Source organism: Paroedura picta, chromosome 2 (assembly GCF_049243985.1).
Source record: "Paroedura picta isolate Pp20150507F chromosome 2, Ppicta_v3.0, whole genome shotgun sequence".
Lineage (NCBI taxonomy): Eukaryota > Metazoa > Chordata > Lepidosauria > Squamata > Gekkonidae > Paroedura > Paroedura picta.
In genome coordinates, this window is record NC_135370.1 from 18,863,961 (window position 1) to 18,883,046 (window position 19,086).

Genomic DNA, 19,086 nt, shown 5'->3' on the forward strand with positions numbered 1-19,086 from the left:
TTTCTACATCCCATGGCCTTTCCCAGCCATTTAAATTTTTCTCTTACAGGTCTAACACTTCCAAAAAACCAATACAACGCCCACCCGGAACAATATATAAAGCTAAACGAACCGTTCACTGGGTACTTATCCGTACGAAAATCCCTATTGATTTACCTGTTTTTAAAAGGAAATAAAATGTGAAAAAAATATTTCTACATCCCATGGCCTTTCCCAACCATTTAAATTTTTCTTTTACAGGTCTAACACTTCTGAAAAACCAATACAACGCCCACCCGGAACAATATATAAAGCTAAACGAACGGTTCACTGGGTACTTATCCGTACGAAAAACCCTATTGATTTACCTGTTTTTACAAGGAAGTAAATGTGAAAAAAATATTTCTACATCCCATGGCCTTTCCCAACAATTTAAATTTTTCTCTTACAGGTCTAACACTTCCGAAAAACCAATACAACGCCCACCCGGAACAATATATAAAGATAAAGGAACCGTTCACTGGGTACTTATCCGTATGAAAATCCCTATCGATTTTCCTGTTTTTACAAGGAAGTAAAATGTGAAAAAAATATTTCTACATCCCATGGCCTTTCCCAACCATTTAAATTTTTCTCTTACAGGTCTAACACTTCCGAAAAACCAAAACAACGCCCACCCAGAACAATATATAAAGCTAAACGAACGGTTCACTGGGTACTTATCCGTACGAAAATCCCTATTGATTTTCCTGTTTTTACAAGGAAGTAAAATGTGAAAAAAATATTTCTACATCCCATGGCCTTTCCCAACCATTTAAATTTTTTTCTTACAGGTCTAACGCTTCCGAAAAACCAATACAACGCCCACCCGGAACAATATATAAAGCTAAACGAACCGTTCACTGAGTACATATCCGTACGAAAACCCCTATTGATTTTCCTGTTTTTATAAGGAAGTAAAATGTGAAAAAAATATTTCTACATCCCATGGCCTTTCCCAACCATTTAAATTTTTCTCTTACAGGTCTAACACTTCTGAAAAACCAATACAATGCCCACCCGGAACAATATATAAAGCTAAACGAACCGTTCACTGGGTACTTATCCGTACGAAAAACCCTATTGATTTACCTGTTTTTACAAGGAAGTAAATGTGAAAAAAATATTTCTACATCCCATGGCCTTTCCCAACCATTTAAATTTTTCTCTTACAGGTCTAACACTTCCAAAAAACCAATACAACGCCCACCCGGAACAATATATAAAGCTAAACGAACCGTTCACTGGGTACTTATCCGTACGAAAATCCCTATTGATTTGCCTGTTTTTAAAAGGAAATAAAATGTGAAAAAAATATTTCTACATCCCATGGCCTTTCCCAACCATTTAAATTTTTCTTTTACAGGTCTAACACTTCTGAAAAACCAATACAACGCCCACCCGGAACAATATATAAAGCTAAACGAACCGTTCACTGGGTACTTATCCGTACGAAAAACCCTATTGATTTACCTATTTTTACAAGGAAGTAAATGTGAAAAAAATATTTCTACATCCCATGGCCTTTCCCAACCATTTAAATTTTTCTCTTACAGGTCTAACACTTCCGAAAAACCAAAACAACGCCCACCCGGAACAATATATAAAGCTAAACGAACGGTTCACTGGGTACTTATCCGTACGAAAATCCCTATTGATTTTCCTGTTTTTACAAGGAAGTAAAATGTGAAAAAAAATATTTCTACATCCCATGGCCTTTCCCAACCATTTAAATTTTTCTCTTACAGGTCTAACACTTCCGAAAAAACAATACAACGCCCACCCGGAACAATATATAAAGCTAAACGAACGGTTCACTGGGTACTTATCCGTACGAAAAACCCTATTGATTTACCTGTTTTTACAAGGAAGTAAATGTGAAAAAAATATTTCTACATCCCATGGCCTTTCCCAACCATTTAAATTTTTCTCTTACAGGTCTAACACTTCCGAAAAACCAATACAACGCCCACCCGGAAGAATATATAAAGATAAACGAACCGTTCACTGGGTACTTATCCGTATGAAAATACCTATCGATTTTCCTGTTTTTACAAGGAAGTAAAATTTGAAAAAAATATTTCTACATCCCATGGCCTTTCCCAACCATTTAAATTTTTCTTTTACAGGTCTAAAACTTCTGAAAAACCAATACAACGCCCACCCGGAACAATATATAAAGCTAAACGAACCGTTCACTGGGTACTTATCCGTACGAAAAACCCTATTGATTTACCTGTTTTTACAAGGAAGTAAATGTGAAAAAAATATTTCTACATCCCATGGCCTTTCCCAACCATTTAAATTTTTCTCTTACAGGTCTAACACTTCCGAAAAACCAAAACAACGCCCACCCGGAACAATATATAAAGCTAAACGAACGGTTCACTGGGTACTTATCCGTACGAAAATCCCTATAGATTTTCCTGTTTTTACAAGGAAGTAAAATGTGAATAAAATATTTCTACATCCCATGGCCTTTCCCAACCATTTAAATTTTTTTCTTACAGGTCTAACGCTTCCGAAAAACCAATACAACGCCCACCCGGAACAATATATAAAGCTAAACGAACCGTTCACTGGGTACATATCCGTACGAAAATCCCTATTGATTTTCCTGTTTTTATAAGGAAGTAAAATGTGAAAAAAATATTTCTACATCCCATGGCCTTTCCCAACCATTTAAATTTTTCTCTTACAGGTCTAACACTTCTGAAAAACCAATACAACGCCCACCCGGAACAATATATAAAGCTAAACGAACCGTTCACTGGGTACTTATCCGTACGAAAAACCCTATTGATTTACCTGTTTTTACAAGGAAGTAAATGTGAAAAAAATATTTCTACATCCCATGGCCTTTCCCAACCATTTAAGATTTTCTCTTACAGGTCTAACACTTCCAAAAAACCAATACAATGCCCACCCGGAACAATATATAAAGCTAAACGAACGGTTCACTGGGTACTTATCCGTACAAAAATCCCTATTGATTTTCCTGTTTTTACAAGGAAGTAAAATGTGAAAAAAATATTTCTACATCCCATGGCCTTTCCCAACCATTTAAATTTTTCTCTTACAGGTCTAACACTTCCGAAAAAACAATACAACGCCCACCCGGAACAATATATAAAGCTAAACGAACGGTTCACTGGGTACTTATCCGTACGAAAAACCCTATTGATTTACGTGTTTTTACAAGGAAGTAAATGTGAAAAAAATATTTCTACATCCCATGGCCTTTCCCAACCATTTAAATTTTTCTCTTACAGGTCTAACACTTCCGAAAAACCAATACAACGCCCACCCGGAAGAATATATAAAGCTAAACGAACCGTTCACTGGGTACTTATCCGTACGAAAAACCCTATTGATTTACCTGTTTTTACAAGGAAGTAAATGTGAAAAAAATATTTCTACATCCCATGGCCTTTCCCAACCATTTAAATTTTTCTCTTACAGGTCTAACACTTCCGAAAAAACAATACAACGCCCACCCGGAACAATATATAAAGCTAAACGAACGGTTCACTGGGTACTTATCCGTACGAAAAACCCTATTGATTTACCTGTTTTTACAAGGAAGTAAATGTGAAAAAAATATTTCTACATCCCATGGCCTTTCCCAACCATTTAAATTTTTCTCTTACAGGTCTAACACTTCCGAAAAACCAATACAACGCCCACCCGGAACAATATATAAAGCTAAACGAACCGTTCACTGGGTACTTATCCGTACGAAAAACCCTATTGATTTACCTGTTTTTACAAGGAAGTATATGTGAAAAAAATATTTCTACATCCCATGGCCTTTCCCAACCATTTAAATTTTTCTCTTACAGGTTTAATACTTCTGAAAAACCAAAACAACGCCCACCCGGAACAATATATAAAGCTAAACGAACCGTTCACTGGGCACTTATCCGTACGAAAAACCCTATTGATTTGCCTGTTTTTACAAGGAAATAAAATGTGAAAAAAATATTTCTACATCCCATGGCCTTTCCCAACCATTTAAATTTTTCTCTTAGAGGTCTAACACTTCCGAAAAACCAAAACAACGCCCACCCGGAACAATATATAAAGCTAAACGAACGGTTCACTGGGTACTTATCCGTACGAAAATCCCTATTGATTTTCCTGTTTTTATAAGGAAGTAAAATGTGAAAAAAATATTTCTACATCCCATGGCCTTTCCCAACCATTTAAATTTTTCTCTTACAGGTCTAACACTTCCAAAAAAACAATACAACGCCCACCCGGAACAATATATAAAGCTAAACGAACGGTTCACTGGGTACTTATCCGTACGAAAAACCCTATTGATTTACCTGTTTTTACAAGGAAGTAAATGTGAAAAAAATATTTCTACATCCCATGGCCTTTCCCAACCATTTAAATTTTTCTCTTACAGGTCTAACACTTCCGAAAAACCAATACAACGCCCACCCGGAAGAATATATAAAGATAAACGAACCGTTCACTGGGTACTTATCCGTATGAAAATCCCTATCGATTTTCCTGTTTTTACAAGGAAGTAAAATGTGAAAAAAATATTTCTACATCCCATGGCCTTTCCCAACCATTTAAATTTTTCTCTTACAGGTCTAACACTTCCGAAAAACCAAAACAACGCCCACCCAGAACAATATATAAAGCTAAACGAACGGTTCACTGGGTACTTATCCGTACGAAAATCCCTATTGATTTTCCTGTTTTTACAAGGAAGTAAAATGTGAAAAAAATATTTCTACATCCCATGGCCTTTCCCAACCATTTAAATTTTTTTCTTACAGGTCTAACGCTTCCGAAAAACCAATACAACGCCCACCCGAAACAATATATAAAGCTAAACGAACCGTTCACTGGGTACATATCCGTACGAAAATCCCTATTGATTTTCCTGTTTTTATAAGGAAGTAAAATGTGAAAAAAATATTTCTACATCCCATGGCCTTTCCCAACCATTTAAATTTTTCTCTTACAGGTCTAACACTTCTGAAAAACCAATACAACGCCCACCCGGAACAATATATAAAGCTAAACGAACCGTTCACTGGGTACTTATCCGTACGAAAAACCCTATTGATTTACCTGTTTTTACAAGGAAGTAAGTGTGAAAAAAATATTTCTACATCCCATGGCCTTTCCCAACCATTTAAATTTTTCTCTTACAGGTCTAACACTTCCAAAAAACCAATACAATGCCCACCCGGAACAATATATAAAGCTAAACGAACCGTTCACTGGGTACTTATCCGTACGAAAATCCCTATTGATTTACCTGTTTTTAAAAGGAAATAAAATGTGAAAAAAATATTTCTACATCCCATGGCCTTTCCCAACCATTTAAATTTTTCTTTTACAGGTCTAACACTTCTGAAAAACCAATACAACGCCCACCCGGAACAATATATAAAGCTAAACGAACCGTTCACTGGGTACTTATCCGTACGAAAAACCCTATTGATTTACCTATTTTTACAAGGAAGTAAATGTGAAAAAAATATTTCTACATCCCATGGCCTTTCCCAACCATTTAAATTTTTCTCTTACAGGTCTAACACTTCCGAAAAACCAATACAACGCCCACCCGGAACAATATATAAAGCTAAACGGACCGTTCACTGGGTACTTATCCGTACGAAAAACCCTATTGATTTACCTGTTTTTACAAGGAAGTATATGTGAAAAAAATATTTCTACATCACATGGCCTTTCCCAACCATTTAAATTTTTCTCTTACAGGTCTAACACTTCCGAAAAACCAAAACAACGCCCACCCGGAACAATATATAAAGCTAAACGAACGGTTCACTGGGTACTTATCCGTACGAAAATCCCTATTGATTTTCCTGTTTTTACAAGGAAGTAAAATGTGAAAAAAATATTTCTACATCCCATGGCCTTTCCCAACCATTTAAATTTTTCTCTTACAGGTCTAACACTTCCGAAAAACCAAAACAACGCCCACCCGGAACAATATATAAAGCTAAACGAACGGTTCACTGGGTACTTATCCGTACGAAAATCCCTATAGATTTTCCTGTTTTTACAAGGAAGTAAAATGTGAATAAAATATTTCTACATCCCATGGCCTTTCCCAACCATTTAAATTTTTTTCTTACAGGTCTAACGCTTCCGAAAAACCAATACAACGCCCACCCGGAACAATATATAAAGCTAAACGAACCGTTCACTGGGTACATATCCGTACGAAAATCCCTATTGATTTTCCTGTTTTTATAAGGAAGTAAAATGTGAAAAAAATATTTCTACATCCCATGGCCTTTCCCAACCATTTAAATTTTTCTCTTACAGGTCTAACGCTTCCGAAAAACCAAAACAAAACCCACCCGGAACAATATATAAAGCTAAACGAACGGTTCACTGGGTACTTATCCGTACGAAAATCCCTATTGATTTTCCTGTTTTTACAAGGAAGTAAAATGTGAAAAAAATATTTCTACATCCCATGGCCTTTCCCAACCATTTAAATTTTTTTCTTACAGGTCTAACGCTTCCGAAAAACCAATACAACGCCCACCCGGAACAATATATAAAGCTAAACGAACCGTTCACTGGGTACATATCCGTACGAAAATCCCTATTGATTTTCCTGTTTTTATAAGGAAGTAAATGTGAAAAAAATATTTCTACATCCCATGGCCTTTCTCAACCATTTACATTTTTCTCTTACAGGTCTAACACTTCCAAAAAACCAATACAACGCCCACCCGGAACAATATATAAAGCTAAACGAACGGTTCACTGGGTACTTATCCGTACGAAAAACCCTATTGATTTACCTGTTTTTACAAGGAAGTAAATGTGAAAAAAATATTTCTACATCCCATGGCCTTTCCCAACCATTTAAATTTTTCTCTTACAGGTCTAACACTTCCGAAAAACCAATACAACGCCCACCCGGAAGAATATATAAAGATAAACGAACCGTTCACTGGGTATTTATCCATATGAAAATCCCTATCGATTTTCCTGTTTTTACAAGGAAGTAAAATGTGAAAAAAATATTTCTACATCCCATGGCCTTTCCAAACCATTTAAAATTTTTCTCTTACAGGTCTAACACTTCCGAAAAACCAAAACAAAACCCACCCGGAACAATATATAAAGCTAAACGAACGGTTCACTGGGTACTTATCCGTACGAAAATCCCTATTGATTTTCCTGTTTTTACAAGGAAGTAAAATGTGAAAAAAATATTTCTACATCCCATGGCCTTTTCCAACCATTTAAATTTTTTTCTTACAGGTCTAACGCTTCCGAAAAACCAATACAATGCCCACCCGGAACAATATATAAAGCTAAACGAACCGTTCACTGGGTACCTATCCGTACGAAAATCCCTATTGATTTTCCTGTTTTTATAAGGAAGTAAAATGTGAAAAAAATATTTCTACATCCCATGCCCTTTCTCAACCATTTAAATTTTTCTCTTACAGGTCTAACACTTCCGAAAAACCAAAACAACGCCCACCCGGAACAATATATAAAGCTAAACGAACGGTTCACTGGGTACTTATCCGTACGAAAATCCCTATTGATTTTCCTGTTTTTACAAGGAAGTAAAATGTGAAAAAAAATATTTCTACATCCCATGGCCTTTCCCAACCATTTAAATTTTTCTCTTACAGGTCTAACGCTTCCGAAAAACCAATACAACGCCCACCCGGAACAATATATAAAGCTAAACGAACCGTTCACTGGGTACATATCCGTACGAAAATCCCTATTGATTTTCCTGTTTTTATAAGGAAGTAAAATGTGAAAAAAATATTTCTACATCCCATGGCCTTTCCCAACCATTTAAATTTTTCTCTTACAGGTCTAACACTTCTGAAAAACCAATACAACGCCCACCCGGAACAATATATAAAGCTAAACGAACCGTTCACTGGGTACTTATCCGTACGAAAAACCCTATTGATTTACCTGTTTTTACAAGGAAGTAAATGTGAAAAAAATATTTCTACATCCCATGGCCTTTCCCAACCATTTAAATTTTTCTCTTACAGGTCTAACACTTCCGAAAAACCAATACAACGCCCACCCGGAAGAATATATAAAGCTAAACGAACCGTTCACTGGGTACTTATCCGTACGAAAAACCCTATTGATTTACCTATTTTTACAAGGAAGTAAATGTGAAAAAAATATTTCTACATCCCATGGCCTTTCCCAACCATTTAAATTTTTCTCTTACAGGTCTAACACTTCCGAAAAAACAATACAACGCCCACCCGGAACAATATATAAAGCTAAACGAACGGTTCACTGGGTACTTATCCGTACGAAAAACCCTATTGATTTACCTGTTTTTACAAGGAAGTAAATGTGAAAAAAATATTTCTACATCCCATGGCCTTTCCCAACCATTTAAATTTTTCTCTTATAGGTCTAACACTTCCGAAAAACCAATACAACGCCCACCCGGAAGAATATATAAAGATAAACGAACCGTTCACTGGGTACTTATCCATATGAAAATCCCTATCGATTTTCCTGTTTTTACAAGGAAGTAAAATGTGAAAAAAATATTTCTACATCCCATGGCCTTTCCAAACCATTTAAAATTTTTCTCTTACAGGTCTAACACTTCCGAAAAACCAAAACAAAACCCACCCGGAACAATATATAAAGCTAAACGAACGGTTCACTGGGTACTTATCCGTACGAAAATCCCTATTGATTTTCCTGTTTTTACAAGGAAGTAAAATGTGAAAAAAATATTTCTACATCCCATGGCCTTTCCCAACCATTTAAATTTTTTTCTTACAGGTCTAACGCTTCCGAAAAACCAATACAACGCCCACCCGGAACAATATATAAAGCTAAACGAACCGTTCACTGGGTACATATCCGTACGAAAATCCCTATTGATTTTCCTGTTTTTATAAGGAAGTAAATGTGAAAAAAATATTTCTACATCCCATGGCCTTTCTCAACCATTTACATTTTTCTCTTACAGGTCTAACACTTCCAAAAAACCAATACAACGCCCACCCGGAACAATATATAAAGCTAAACGAACGGTTCACTGGGTACTTATCCGTACGAAAAACCCTATTGATTTACCTGTTTTTACAAGGAAGTAAATGTGAAAAAAATATTTCTACATCCCATGGCCTTTCCCAACCATTTAAATTTTTCTCTTACAGGTCTAACACTTCCGAAAAACCAATACAACGCCCACCCGGAAGAATATATAAAGATAAACGAACCGTTCACTGGGTATTTATCCATATGAAAATCCCTATCGATTTTCCTGTTTTTACAAGGAAGTAAAATGTGAAAAAAATATTTCTACATCTCATGGCCTTTCCAAACCATTTAAAATTTTTCTCTTACAGGTCTAACACTTCCGAAAAACCAAAACAAAACCCACCCGGAACAATATATAAAGCTAAACGAACGGTTCACTGGGTACTTATCCGTACGAAAATCCCTATTGATTTTCCTGTTTTTACAAGGAAGTAAATGTGAAAAAAATATTTCTACATCCCATGGCCTTTCCCAACCATTTAAATTTTTCTCTTACAGGTCTAACACTTCCGAAAAACCAATACAACGCCCACCCGGAAGAATATATAAAGATAAACGAACCGTTCACTGGGTATTTATCCATATGAAAATCCCTATCGATTTTCCTGTTTTTACAAGGAAGTAAAATGTGAAAAAAATATTTCTACATCCCATGGCCTTTCCAAACCATTTAAAATTTTTCTCTTACAGGTCTAACACTTCCGAAAAACCAAAACAAAACCCACCCGGAACAATATATAAAGCTAAACGAACGGTTCACTGGGTACTTATCCGTACGAAAATCCCTATTGATTTACCTGTTTTTACAAGGAAGTAAATGTGAAAAAAATATTTCTACATCCCATGGCCTTTCCCAACCATTTAAATTTTTCTCTTACAGGTCTAACACTTCCGAAAAACCAAAACAACGCCCACCCGGAACAATATATAAAGCTAAACGAACGGTTCACTGGGTACTTATCCGTACGAAAATCCCTATTGATTTTCCTGTTTTTACAAGGAAGTAAAATGTGAAAAAAAATATTTCTACATCCCATGGCCTTTCCCAACCATTTAAATTTTTCTCTTACAGGTCTAACACTTCCGAAAAAACAATACAACGCCCACCCGGAACAATATATAAAGCTAAACGAATGGTTCACTGGGTACTTATCCGTACGAAAAACCCTATTGATTTACCTGTTTTTACAAGGAAGTAAATGTGAAAAAAATATTTCTACATCCCATGGCCTTTCCCAACCATTTAAATTTTTCTCTTACAGGTCTAACACTTCCGAAAAACCAATACAACGCCCACCCGGAAGAATATATAAAGATAAACGAACCGTTCACTGGGTACTTATCCATATGAAAATCCCTATCGATTTTCCTGTTTTTACAAGGAAGTAAAATGTGAAAAAAATATTTCTACATCCCATGGCCTTTCCCAACCATTTAAAATTTTTCTCTTACAGGTCTAACACTTCCGAAAAACCAAAACAACGCCCACCCGGAACAATATATAAAGCTAAACGAACGGTTCACTGGGTACTTATCCGTACGAAAATCCCTATTGATTTTCCTGTTTTTACAAGGAAGTAAAATGTGAAAAAAAATATTTCTACATCCCATGGCCTTTCCAAACCATTTAAAATTTTTCTCTTACAGGTCTAACACTTCCGAAAAACCAAAACAAAACCCACCCGGAACAATATATAAAGCTAAACGAACGGTTCACTGGGTACTTATCCGTACGAAAATCCCTATTGATTTTCCTGTTTTTACAAGGAAGTAAAATGTGAAAAAAATATTTCTACATCCCATGGCCTTTCGCAACCATTTAAATTTTTTTCTTACAGGTCTAACGCTTCCGAAAAACCAATACAACGCCCACCCGGAACAATATATAAAGCTAAACGAACCGTTCACTGGGTACTTATCCGTACGAAAAACCCTATTGATTTACCTGTTTTTACAAGGAAGTAAATGTGAAAAAAATATTTCTACATCCCATGGCCTTTCCCAACCATTTAAATTTTTCTCTTACAGGTCTAACACTTCCGAAAAACCAATACAACGCCCACCCGGAAGAATATATAAAGCTAAACGAACCGTTCACTGGGTACTTATCCGTACGAAAAACCCTATTGATTTACCTATTTTTACAAGGAAGTAAATGTGAAAAAAATATTTCTACATCCCATGGCCTTTCCCAACCATTTAAATTTTTCTCTTACAGGTCTAACACTTCCGAAAAAACAATACAACGCCCACCCGGAACAATATATAAAGCTAAACGAACGGTTCACTGGGTACTTATCCGTACGAAAAACCCTATTGATTTACCTGTTTTTACAAGGAAGTAAATGTGAAAAAAATATTTCTACATCCCATGGCCTTTCCCAACCATTTAAATTTTTCTCTTATAGGTCTAACACTTCCGAAAAACCAATACAACGCCCACCCGGAAGAATATATAAAGATAAACGAACCGTTCACTGGGTACTTATCCATATGAAAATCCCTATCGATTTTCCTGTTTTTACAAGGAAGTAAAATGTGAAAAAAATATTTCTACATCCCATGGCCTTTCCAAACCATTTAAAATTTTTCTCTTACAGGTCTAACACTTCCGAAAAACCAAAACAAAACCCACCCGGAACAATATATAAAGCTAAACGAACGGTTCACTGGGTACTTATCCGTACGAAAATCCCTATTGATTTTCCTGTTTTTACAAGGAAGTAAAATGTGAAAAAAATATTTCTACATCCCATGGCCTTTCCCAACCATTTAAATTTTTTTCTTACAGGTCTAACGCTTCCGAAAAACCAATACAACGCCCACCCGGAACAATATATAAAGCTAAACGAACCGTTCACTGGGTACATATCCGTACGAAAATCCCTATTGATTTTCCTGTTTTTATAAGGAAGTAAATGTGAAAAAAATATTTCTACATCCCATGGCCTTTCTCAACCATTTACATTTTTCTCTTACAGGTCTAACACTTCCAAAAAACCAATACAACGCCCACCCGGAACAATATATAAAGCTAAACGAACGGTTCACTGGGTACTTATCCGTACGAAAAACCCTATTGATTTACCTGTTTTTACAAGGAAGTAAATGTGAAAAAAATATTTCTACATCCCATGGCCTTTCCCAACCATTTAAATTTTTCTCTTACAGGTCTAACACTTCCGAAAAACCAATACAACGCCCACCCGGAAGAATATATAAAGATAAACGAACCGTTCACTGGGTATTTATCCATATGAAAATCCCTATCGATTTTCCTGTTTTTACAAGGAAGTAAAATGTGAAAAAAATATTTCTACATCTCATGGCCTTTCCAAACCATTTAAAATTTTTCTCTTACAGGTCTAACACTTCCGAAAAACCAAAACAAAACCCACCCGGAACAATATATAAAGCTAAACGAACGGTTCACTGGGTACTTATCCGTACGAAAATCCCTATTGATTTTCCTGTTTTTACAAGGAAGTAAATGTGAAAAAAATATTTCTACATCCCATGGCCTTTCCCAACCATTTAAATTTTTCTCTTACAGGTCTAACACTTCCGAAAAACCAATACAACGCCCACCCGGAAGAATATATAAAGATAAACGAACCGTTCACTGGGTATTTATCCATATGAAAATCCCTATCGATTTTCCTGTTTTTACAAGGAAGTAAAATGTGAAAAAAATATTTCTACATCCCATAGCCTTTCCAAACCATTTAAAATTTTTCTCTTACAGGTCTAACACTTCCGAAAAACCAAAACAAAACCCACCCGGAACAATATATAAAGCTAAACGAACGGTTCACTGGGTACTTATCCGTACGAAAATCCCTATTGATTTACCTGTTTTTACAAGGAAGTAAATGTGAAAAAAATATTTCTACATCCCATGGCCTTTCCCAACCATTTAAATTTTTCTCTTACAGGTCTAACACTTCCGAAAAACCAAAACAACGCCCACCCGGAACAATATATAAAGCTAAACGAACGGTTCACTGGGTACTTATCCGTACGAAAATCCCTATTGATTTTCCTGTTTTTACAAGGAAGTAAAATGTGAAAAAAAATATTTCTACATCCCATGGCCTTTCCCAACCATTTAAATTTTTCTCTTACAGGTCTAACACTTCCGAAAAAACAATACAACGCCCACCCGGAACAATATATAAAGCTAAACGAATGGTTCACTGGGTACTTATCCGTACGAAAAACCCTATTGATTTACCTGTTTTTACAAGGAAGTAAATGTGAAAAAAATATTTCTACATCCCATGGCCTTTCCCAACCATTTAAATTTTTCTCTTACAGGTCTAACACTTCCGAAAAACCAATACAACGCCCACCCGGAAGAATATATAAAGATAAACGAACCGTTCACTGGGTACTTATCCATATGAAAATCCCTATCGATTTTCCTGTTTTTACAAGGAAGTAAAATGTGAAAAAAATATTTCTACATCCCATGGCCTTTCCCAACCATTTAAAATTTTTCTCTTACAGGTCTAACACTTCCGAAAAACCAAAACAACGCCCACCCGGAACAATATATAAAGCTAAACGAACGGTTCACTGGGTACTTATCCGTACGAAAATCCCTATTGATTTTCCTGTTTTTACAAGGAAGTAAAATGTGAAAAAAAATATTTCTACATCCCATGGCCTTTCCAAACCATTTAAAATTTTTCTCTTACAGGTCTAACACTTCCGAAAAACCAAAACAAAACCCACCCGGAACAATATATAAAGCTAAACGAACGGTTCACTGGGTACTTATCCGTACGAAAATCCCTATTGATTTTCCTGTTTTTACAAGGAAGTAAAATGTGAAAAAAATATTTCTACATCCCATGGCCTTTCCCAACCATTTAAATTTTTTTCTTACAGGTCTAACGCTTCCGAAAAACCAATACAACGCCCACCCGGAACAATATATAAAGCTAAACGAACCGTTCACTGGGTACATATCCGTACGAAAATCCCTATTGATTTTCCTGTTTTTATAAGGAAGTAAAATGTGAAAAAAATATTTCTACATCCCATGGCCTTTCTCAACCATTTAAATTTTTCTCTTACAGGTCTAACACTTCCAAAAAACCAATACAACGCCCACCCGGAACAATATATAAAGCTAAACGAACGGTTCACTGGGTACTTATCCGTACGAAAATCCCTATTGATTTTCCTGTTTTTACAAGGAAGTAAAATGTGAAAAAAATATTTCTACATCCCATGGCCTTTTCCAACCATTTAAATTTTTTTCTTACAGGTCTAACGCTTCCGAAAAACCAATACAATGCCCACCCGGAACAATATATAAAGCTAAACGAACCGTTCACTGGGTACATATCCGTACGAAAATCCCTATTGATTTTCCTGTTTTTATAAGGAAGTAAAATGTGAAAAAAATATTTCTACATCCCATGCCCTTTCTCAACCATTTAAATTTTTCTCTTACAGGTCTAACACTTCCGAAAAACCAAAACAACGCCCACCCGGAACAATATATAAAGCTAAACGAACGGTTCACTGGGTACTTATCCGTACGAAAATCCCTATTGATTTTCCTGTTTTTACAAGGAAGTAAAATGTGAAAAAAAATATTTCTACATCCCATGGCCTTTCCCAACCATTTAAATTTTTCTCTTACAGGTCTAACACTTCCGAAAAAACAATACAACGCCCACCCGGAACAATATATAAAGCTAAACGAATGGTTCACTGGGTACTTATCCGTACGAAAAACCCTATTGATTTACCTGTTTTTACAAGGAAGTAAATGTGAAAAAAATATTTCTACATCCCATGGCCTTTCCCAACCATTTAAATTTTTCTCTTACAGGTCTAACACTTCCGAAAAACCAATACAACGCCCACCCGGAAGAATATATAAAGATAAACGAACCGTTCACTGGGTACTTATCCATATGAAAATCCCTATCGATTTTCCTGTTTTTACAAGGAAGTAAAATGTGAAAAAAATATTTCTACATCCCATGGCCTTTCCCAACCATTTAAAATTTTTCTCTTACAGGTCTAACACTTCCGAAAAACCAAAACAACGCCCACCCGGAACAATATATAAAGCTAAACGAACGGTTCACTGGGTACTTATCCGTACGAAAATCCCTATTGATTTTCCTGTTTTTACAAGGAAGTAAAATGTGAAAAAAATATTTCTACATCCCATGGCCTTTCCCAACCATTTAAATTTTTTTCTTACAGGTCTAACGCTTCCGAAAAACCAATACAACGCCCACCCAGAACAATATATAAAGCTAAACGAACCGTTCACTGGGTACATATCCGTACGAAAATCCCTATTGATTTTCCTGTTTTTATAAGGAAGTAAAATGTGAAAAAAATATTTCTACATCCCATGGCCTTTCTCAACCATTTAAATTTTTCTCTTACAGGTCTAACACTTCCAAAAAACCAATACAACGCCCACCCGGAACAATATATAAAGCTAAACGAACGGTTCACTGGGTACTTATCCGTACGAAAATCCCTATTGATTTTCCTGTTTTTACAAGGAAGTAAAATGTGAAAAAAATATTTCTACATCCCATGGCCTTTCCCAACCATTTAAATTTTTTTCTTACAGGTCTAACGCTTCCGAAAAACCAATACAATGCCCACCCGGAACAATATATAAAGCTAAACGAACCGTTCACTGGGTACATATCCGTACGAAAATCCCTATTGATTTTCCTGTTTTTATAAGGAAGTAAAATGTGAAAAAAATATTTCTACATCCCATGGCCTTTCTCAACCATTTAAATTTTTCTCTTACAGGTCTAACACTTCCGAAAAACCAAAACAACGCCCACCCGGAACAATATATAAAGCTAAACGAACGGTTCACTGGGTACTTATCCGTACGAAAATCCCTATTGATTTTCCTGTTTTTACAAGGAAGTAAAATGTGAAAAAAAATATTTCTACATCCCATGGCCTTTCCCAACCATTTAAATTTTTCTCTTACAGGTCTAACACTTCCGAAAAAACAATACAACGCCCACCTGGAACAATATATAAAGCTAAACGAACGGTTCACTGGGTACTTATCCGTACGAAAAACCCTATTGATTTACCTGTTTTTACAAGGAAGTAAATGTGAAAAAAATATTTCTACATCCCATGGCCTTTCCCAACCATTTAAATTTTTCTCTTACAGGTCTAACACTTCCGAAAAAACAATACAACGCCCACCCGGAACAATATATAAAGCTAAACGAACGGTTCACTGGGTACTTATCCGTACGAAAAACCCTATTGATTTACCTGTTTTTACAAGGAAGTAAATGTGAAAAAAATATTTCTACATCCCATGGCCTTTCCCAACCATTTAAATTTTTCTCTTACAGGTCTAACACTTCCGAAAAACCAATACAACGCCCACCCGGAAGAATATATAAAGATAAACGAACCGTTCACTGGGTACTTATCCATATGAAAATCCCTATCGATTTTCCTGTTTTTACAAGGAAGTAAAATGTGAAAAAAATATTTCTACATCCCATGGCCTTTCCAAACCATTTAAAATTTTTCTCTTACAGGTCTAACACTTCCGAAAAACCAAAACAAAACCCACCCGGAACAATATATAAAGCTAAACGAACGGTTCACTGGGTACTTATCCGTACGAAAATCCCTATTGATTTTCCTGTTTTTACAAGGAAGTAAAATGTGAAAAAAATATTTCTACATCCCATGGCCTTTCCCAACCATTTAAATTTTTTTCTTACAGGTCTAACGCTTCCGAAAAACCAATACAACGCCCACCCGGAACAATATATAAAGCTAAACGAACCGTTCACTGGGTACATATCCGTACGAAAATCCCTATTGATTTTCCTGTTTTTATAAGGAAGTAAATGTGAAAAAAATATTTCTACATCCCATGGCCTTTCTCAACCATTTACATTTTTCTCTTACAGGTCTAACACTTCCAAAAAACCAATACAACGCCCACCCGGAACAATATATAAAGCTAAACGAACGGTTCACTGGGTACTTATCCGTACGAAAAACCCTATTGATTTACCTGTTTTTACAAGGAAGTAAATGTGAAAAAAATATTTCTACATCCCATGGCCTTTCCCAACCATTTAAATTTTTCTCTTACAGGTCTAACACTTCCGAAAAACCAATACAACGCCCACCCGGAAGAATATATAAAGATAAACGAACCGTTCACTGGGTATTTATCCATATGAAAATCCCTATCGATTTTCCTGTTTTTACAAGGAAGTAAAATGTGAAAAAAATATTTCTACATCCCATGGCCTTTCCAAACCATTTAAAATTTTTCTCTTACAGGTCTAACACTTCCGAAAAACCAAAACAAAACCCACCCGGAACAATATATAAAGCTAAACGAACGGTTCACTGGGTACTTATCCGTACGAAAATCCCTATTGATTTTCCTGTTTTTACAAGGAAGTAAATGTGAAAAAAATATTTCTACATCCCATGGCCTTTCCCAACCATTTAAATTTTTCTCTTACAGGTCTAACACTTCCGAAAAACCAATACAACGCCCACCCGGAAGAATATATAAAGATAAACGAACCGTTCACTGGGTATTTATCCATATGAAAATCCCTATCGATTTTCCTGTTTTTACAAGGAAGTAAAATGTGAAAAAAATATTTCTACATCCCATGGCCTTTCCCAACCATTTAAATTTTTTTCTTACAGGTCTAACGCTTCCGAAAAACCAATACAATGCCCACCCGGAACAATATATAAAGCTAAACGAACCGTTCACTGGGTACATATCCGTACGAAAATCCCTATTGATTTTCCTGTTTTTATAAGGAAGTAAAATGTGAAAAAAATATTTCTACATCCCATGGCCTTTCTCAACCATTTAAATTTTTCTCTTACAGGTCTAACACTTCCGAAAAACCAAAACAACGCCCACCCGGAACAATATATAAAGCTAAACGAACGGTTCACTGGGTACTTATCCGTACGAAAATCCCTATTGATTTTCCTGTTTTTACAAGGAAGTAAAATGTGAAAAAAAATATTTCTACATCCCATGGCCTTTCCCAACCATTTAAATTTTTCTCTTACAGGTCTAACACTTCCGAAAAAACAATACAACGCCCACCTGGAACAATATATAAAGCTAAACGAACGGTTCACTGGGTACTTATCCGTACGAAAAACCCTATTGATTTACCTGTTTTTACAAGGAAGTAAATGTGAAAAAAATATTTCTACATCCCATGGCCTTTCCCAACCATTTAAATTTTTCTCTTACAGGTCTAACACTTCCGAAAAACCAATACAACGCCCACCCGGAAGAATATATAAAGATAAACGAACCGTTCACTGGGTACTTATCCGTATGAAAATACCTATCGATTTTCCTGTTTTTACAAGGAAGTAAAATGTGAAAAAAATATTTCTACATCCCATGGCCTTTCCCAACCATTTAAAATTTTTCTCTTACAGGTCTAACACTTCCGAAAAACCAAAACAACGCCCACCCGGAACAATATATAAAGCTAAACGAACGGTTCACTGGGTACTTATCCGTACGAAAATCCCTATTGATTTTCCTGTTTTTACAAGGAAGTAAAATGTGAAAAAAATATTTCTACATCCCATGGCCTTTCCCAACCATTTAAATTTTTTTCTTACAGGTCTAACGCTTCCGAAAAACCAATACAATGCCCACCCGGAACAATATATAAAGCTAAACGAACCGTTCACTGGGTACATATCCGTACGAAAATCCCTATTGATTTTCCTGTTTTTATAAGGAAGTAAAATGTGAAAAAAATATTTCTACATCCCATGGCCTTTCTCAACCATTTAAATTTTTCTCTTACAGGTCTAACACTTCCGAAAAACCAAAACAACGCCCACCCGGAACAATATATAAAGCTAAACGAACGGTTCACTGGGTACTTATCCGTACGAAAATCCCTATTGATTTTCCTGTTTTTACAAGGAAGTAAAATGTGAAAAAAAATA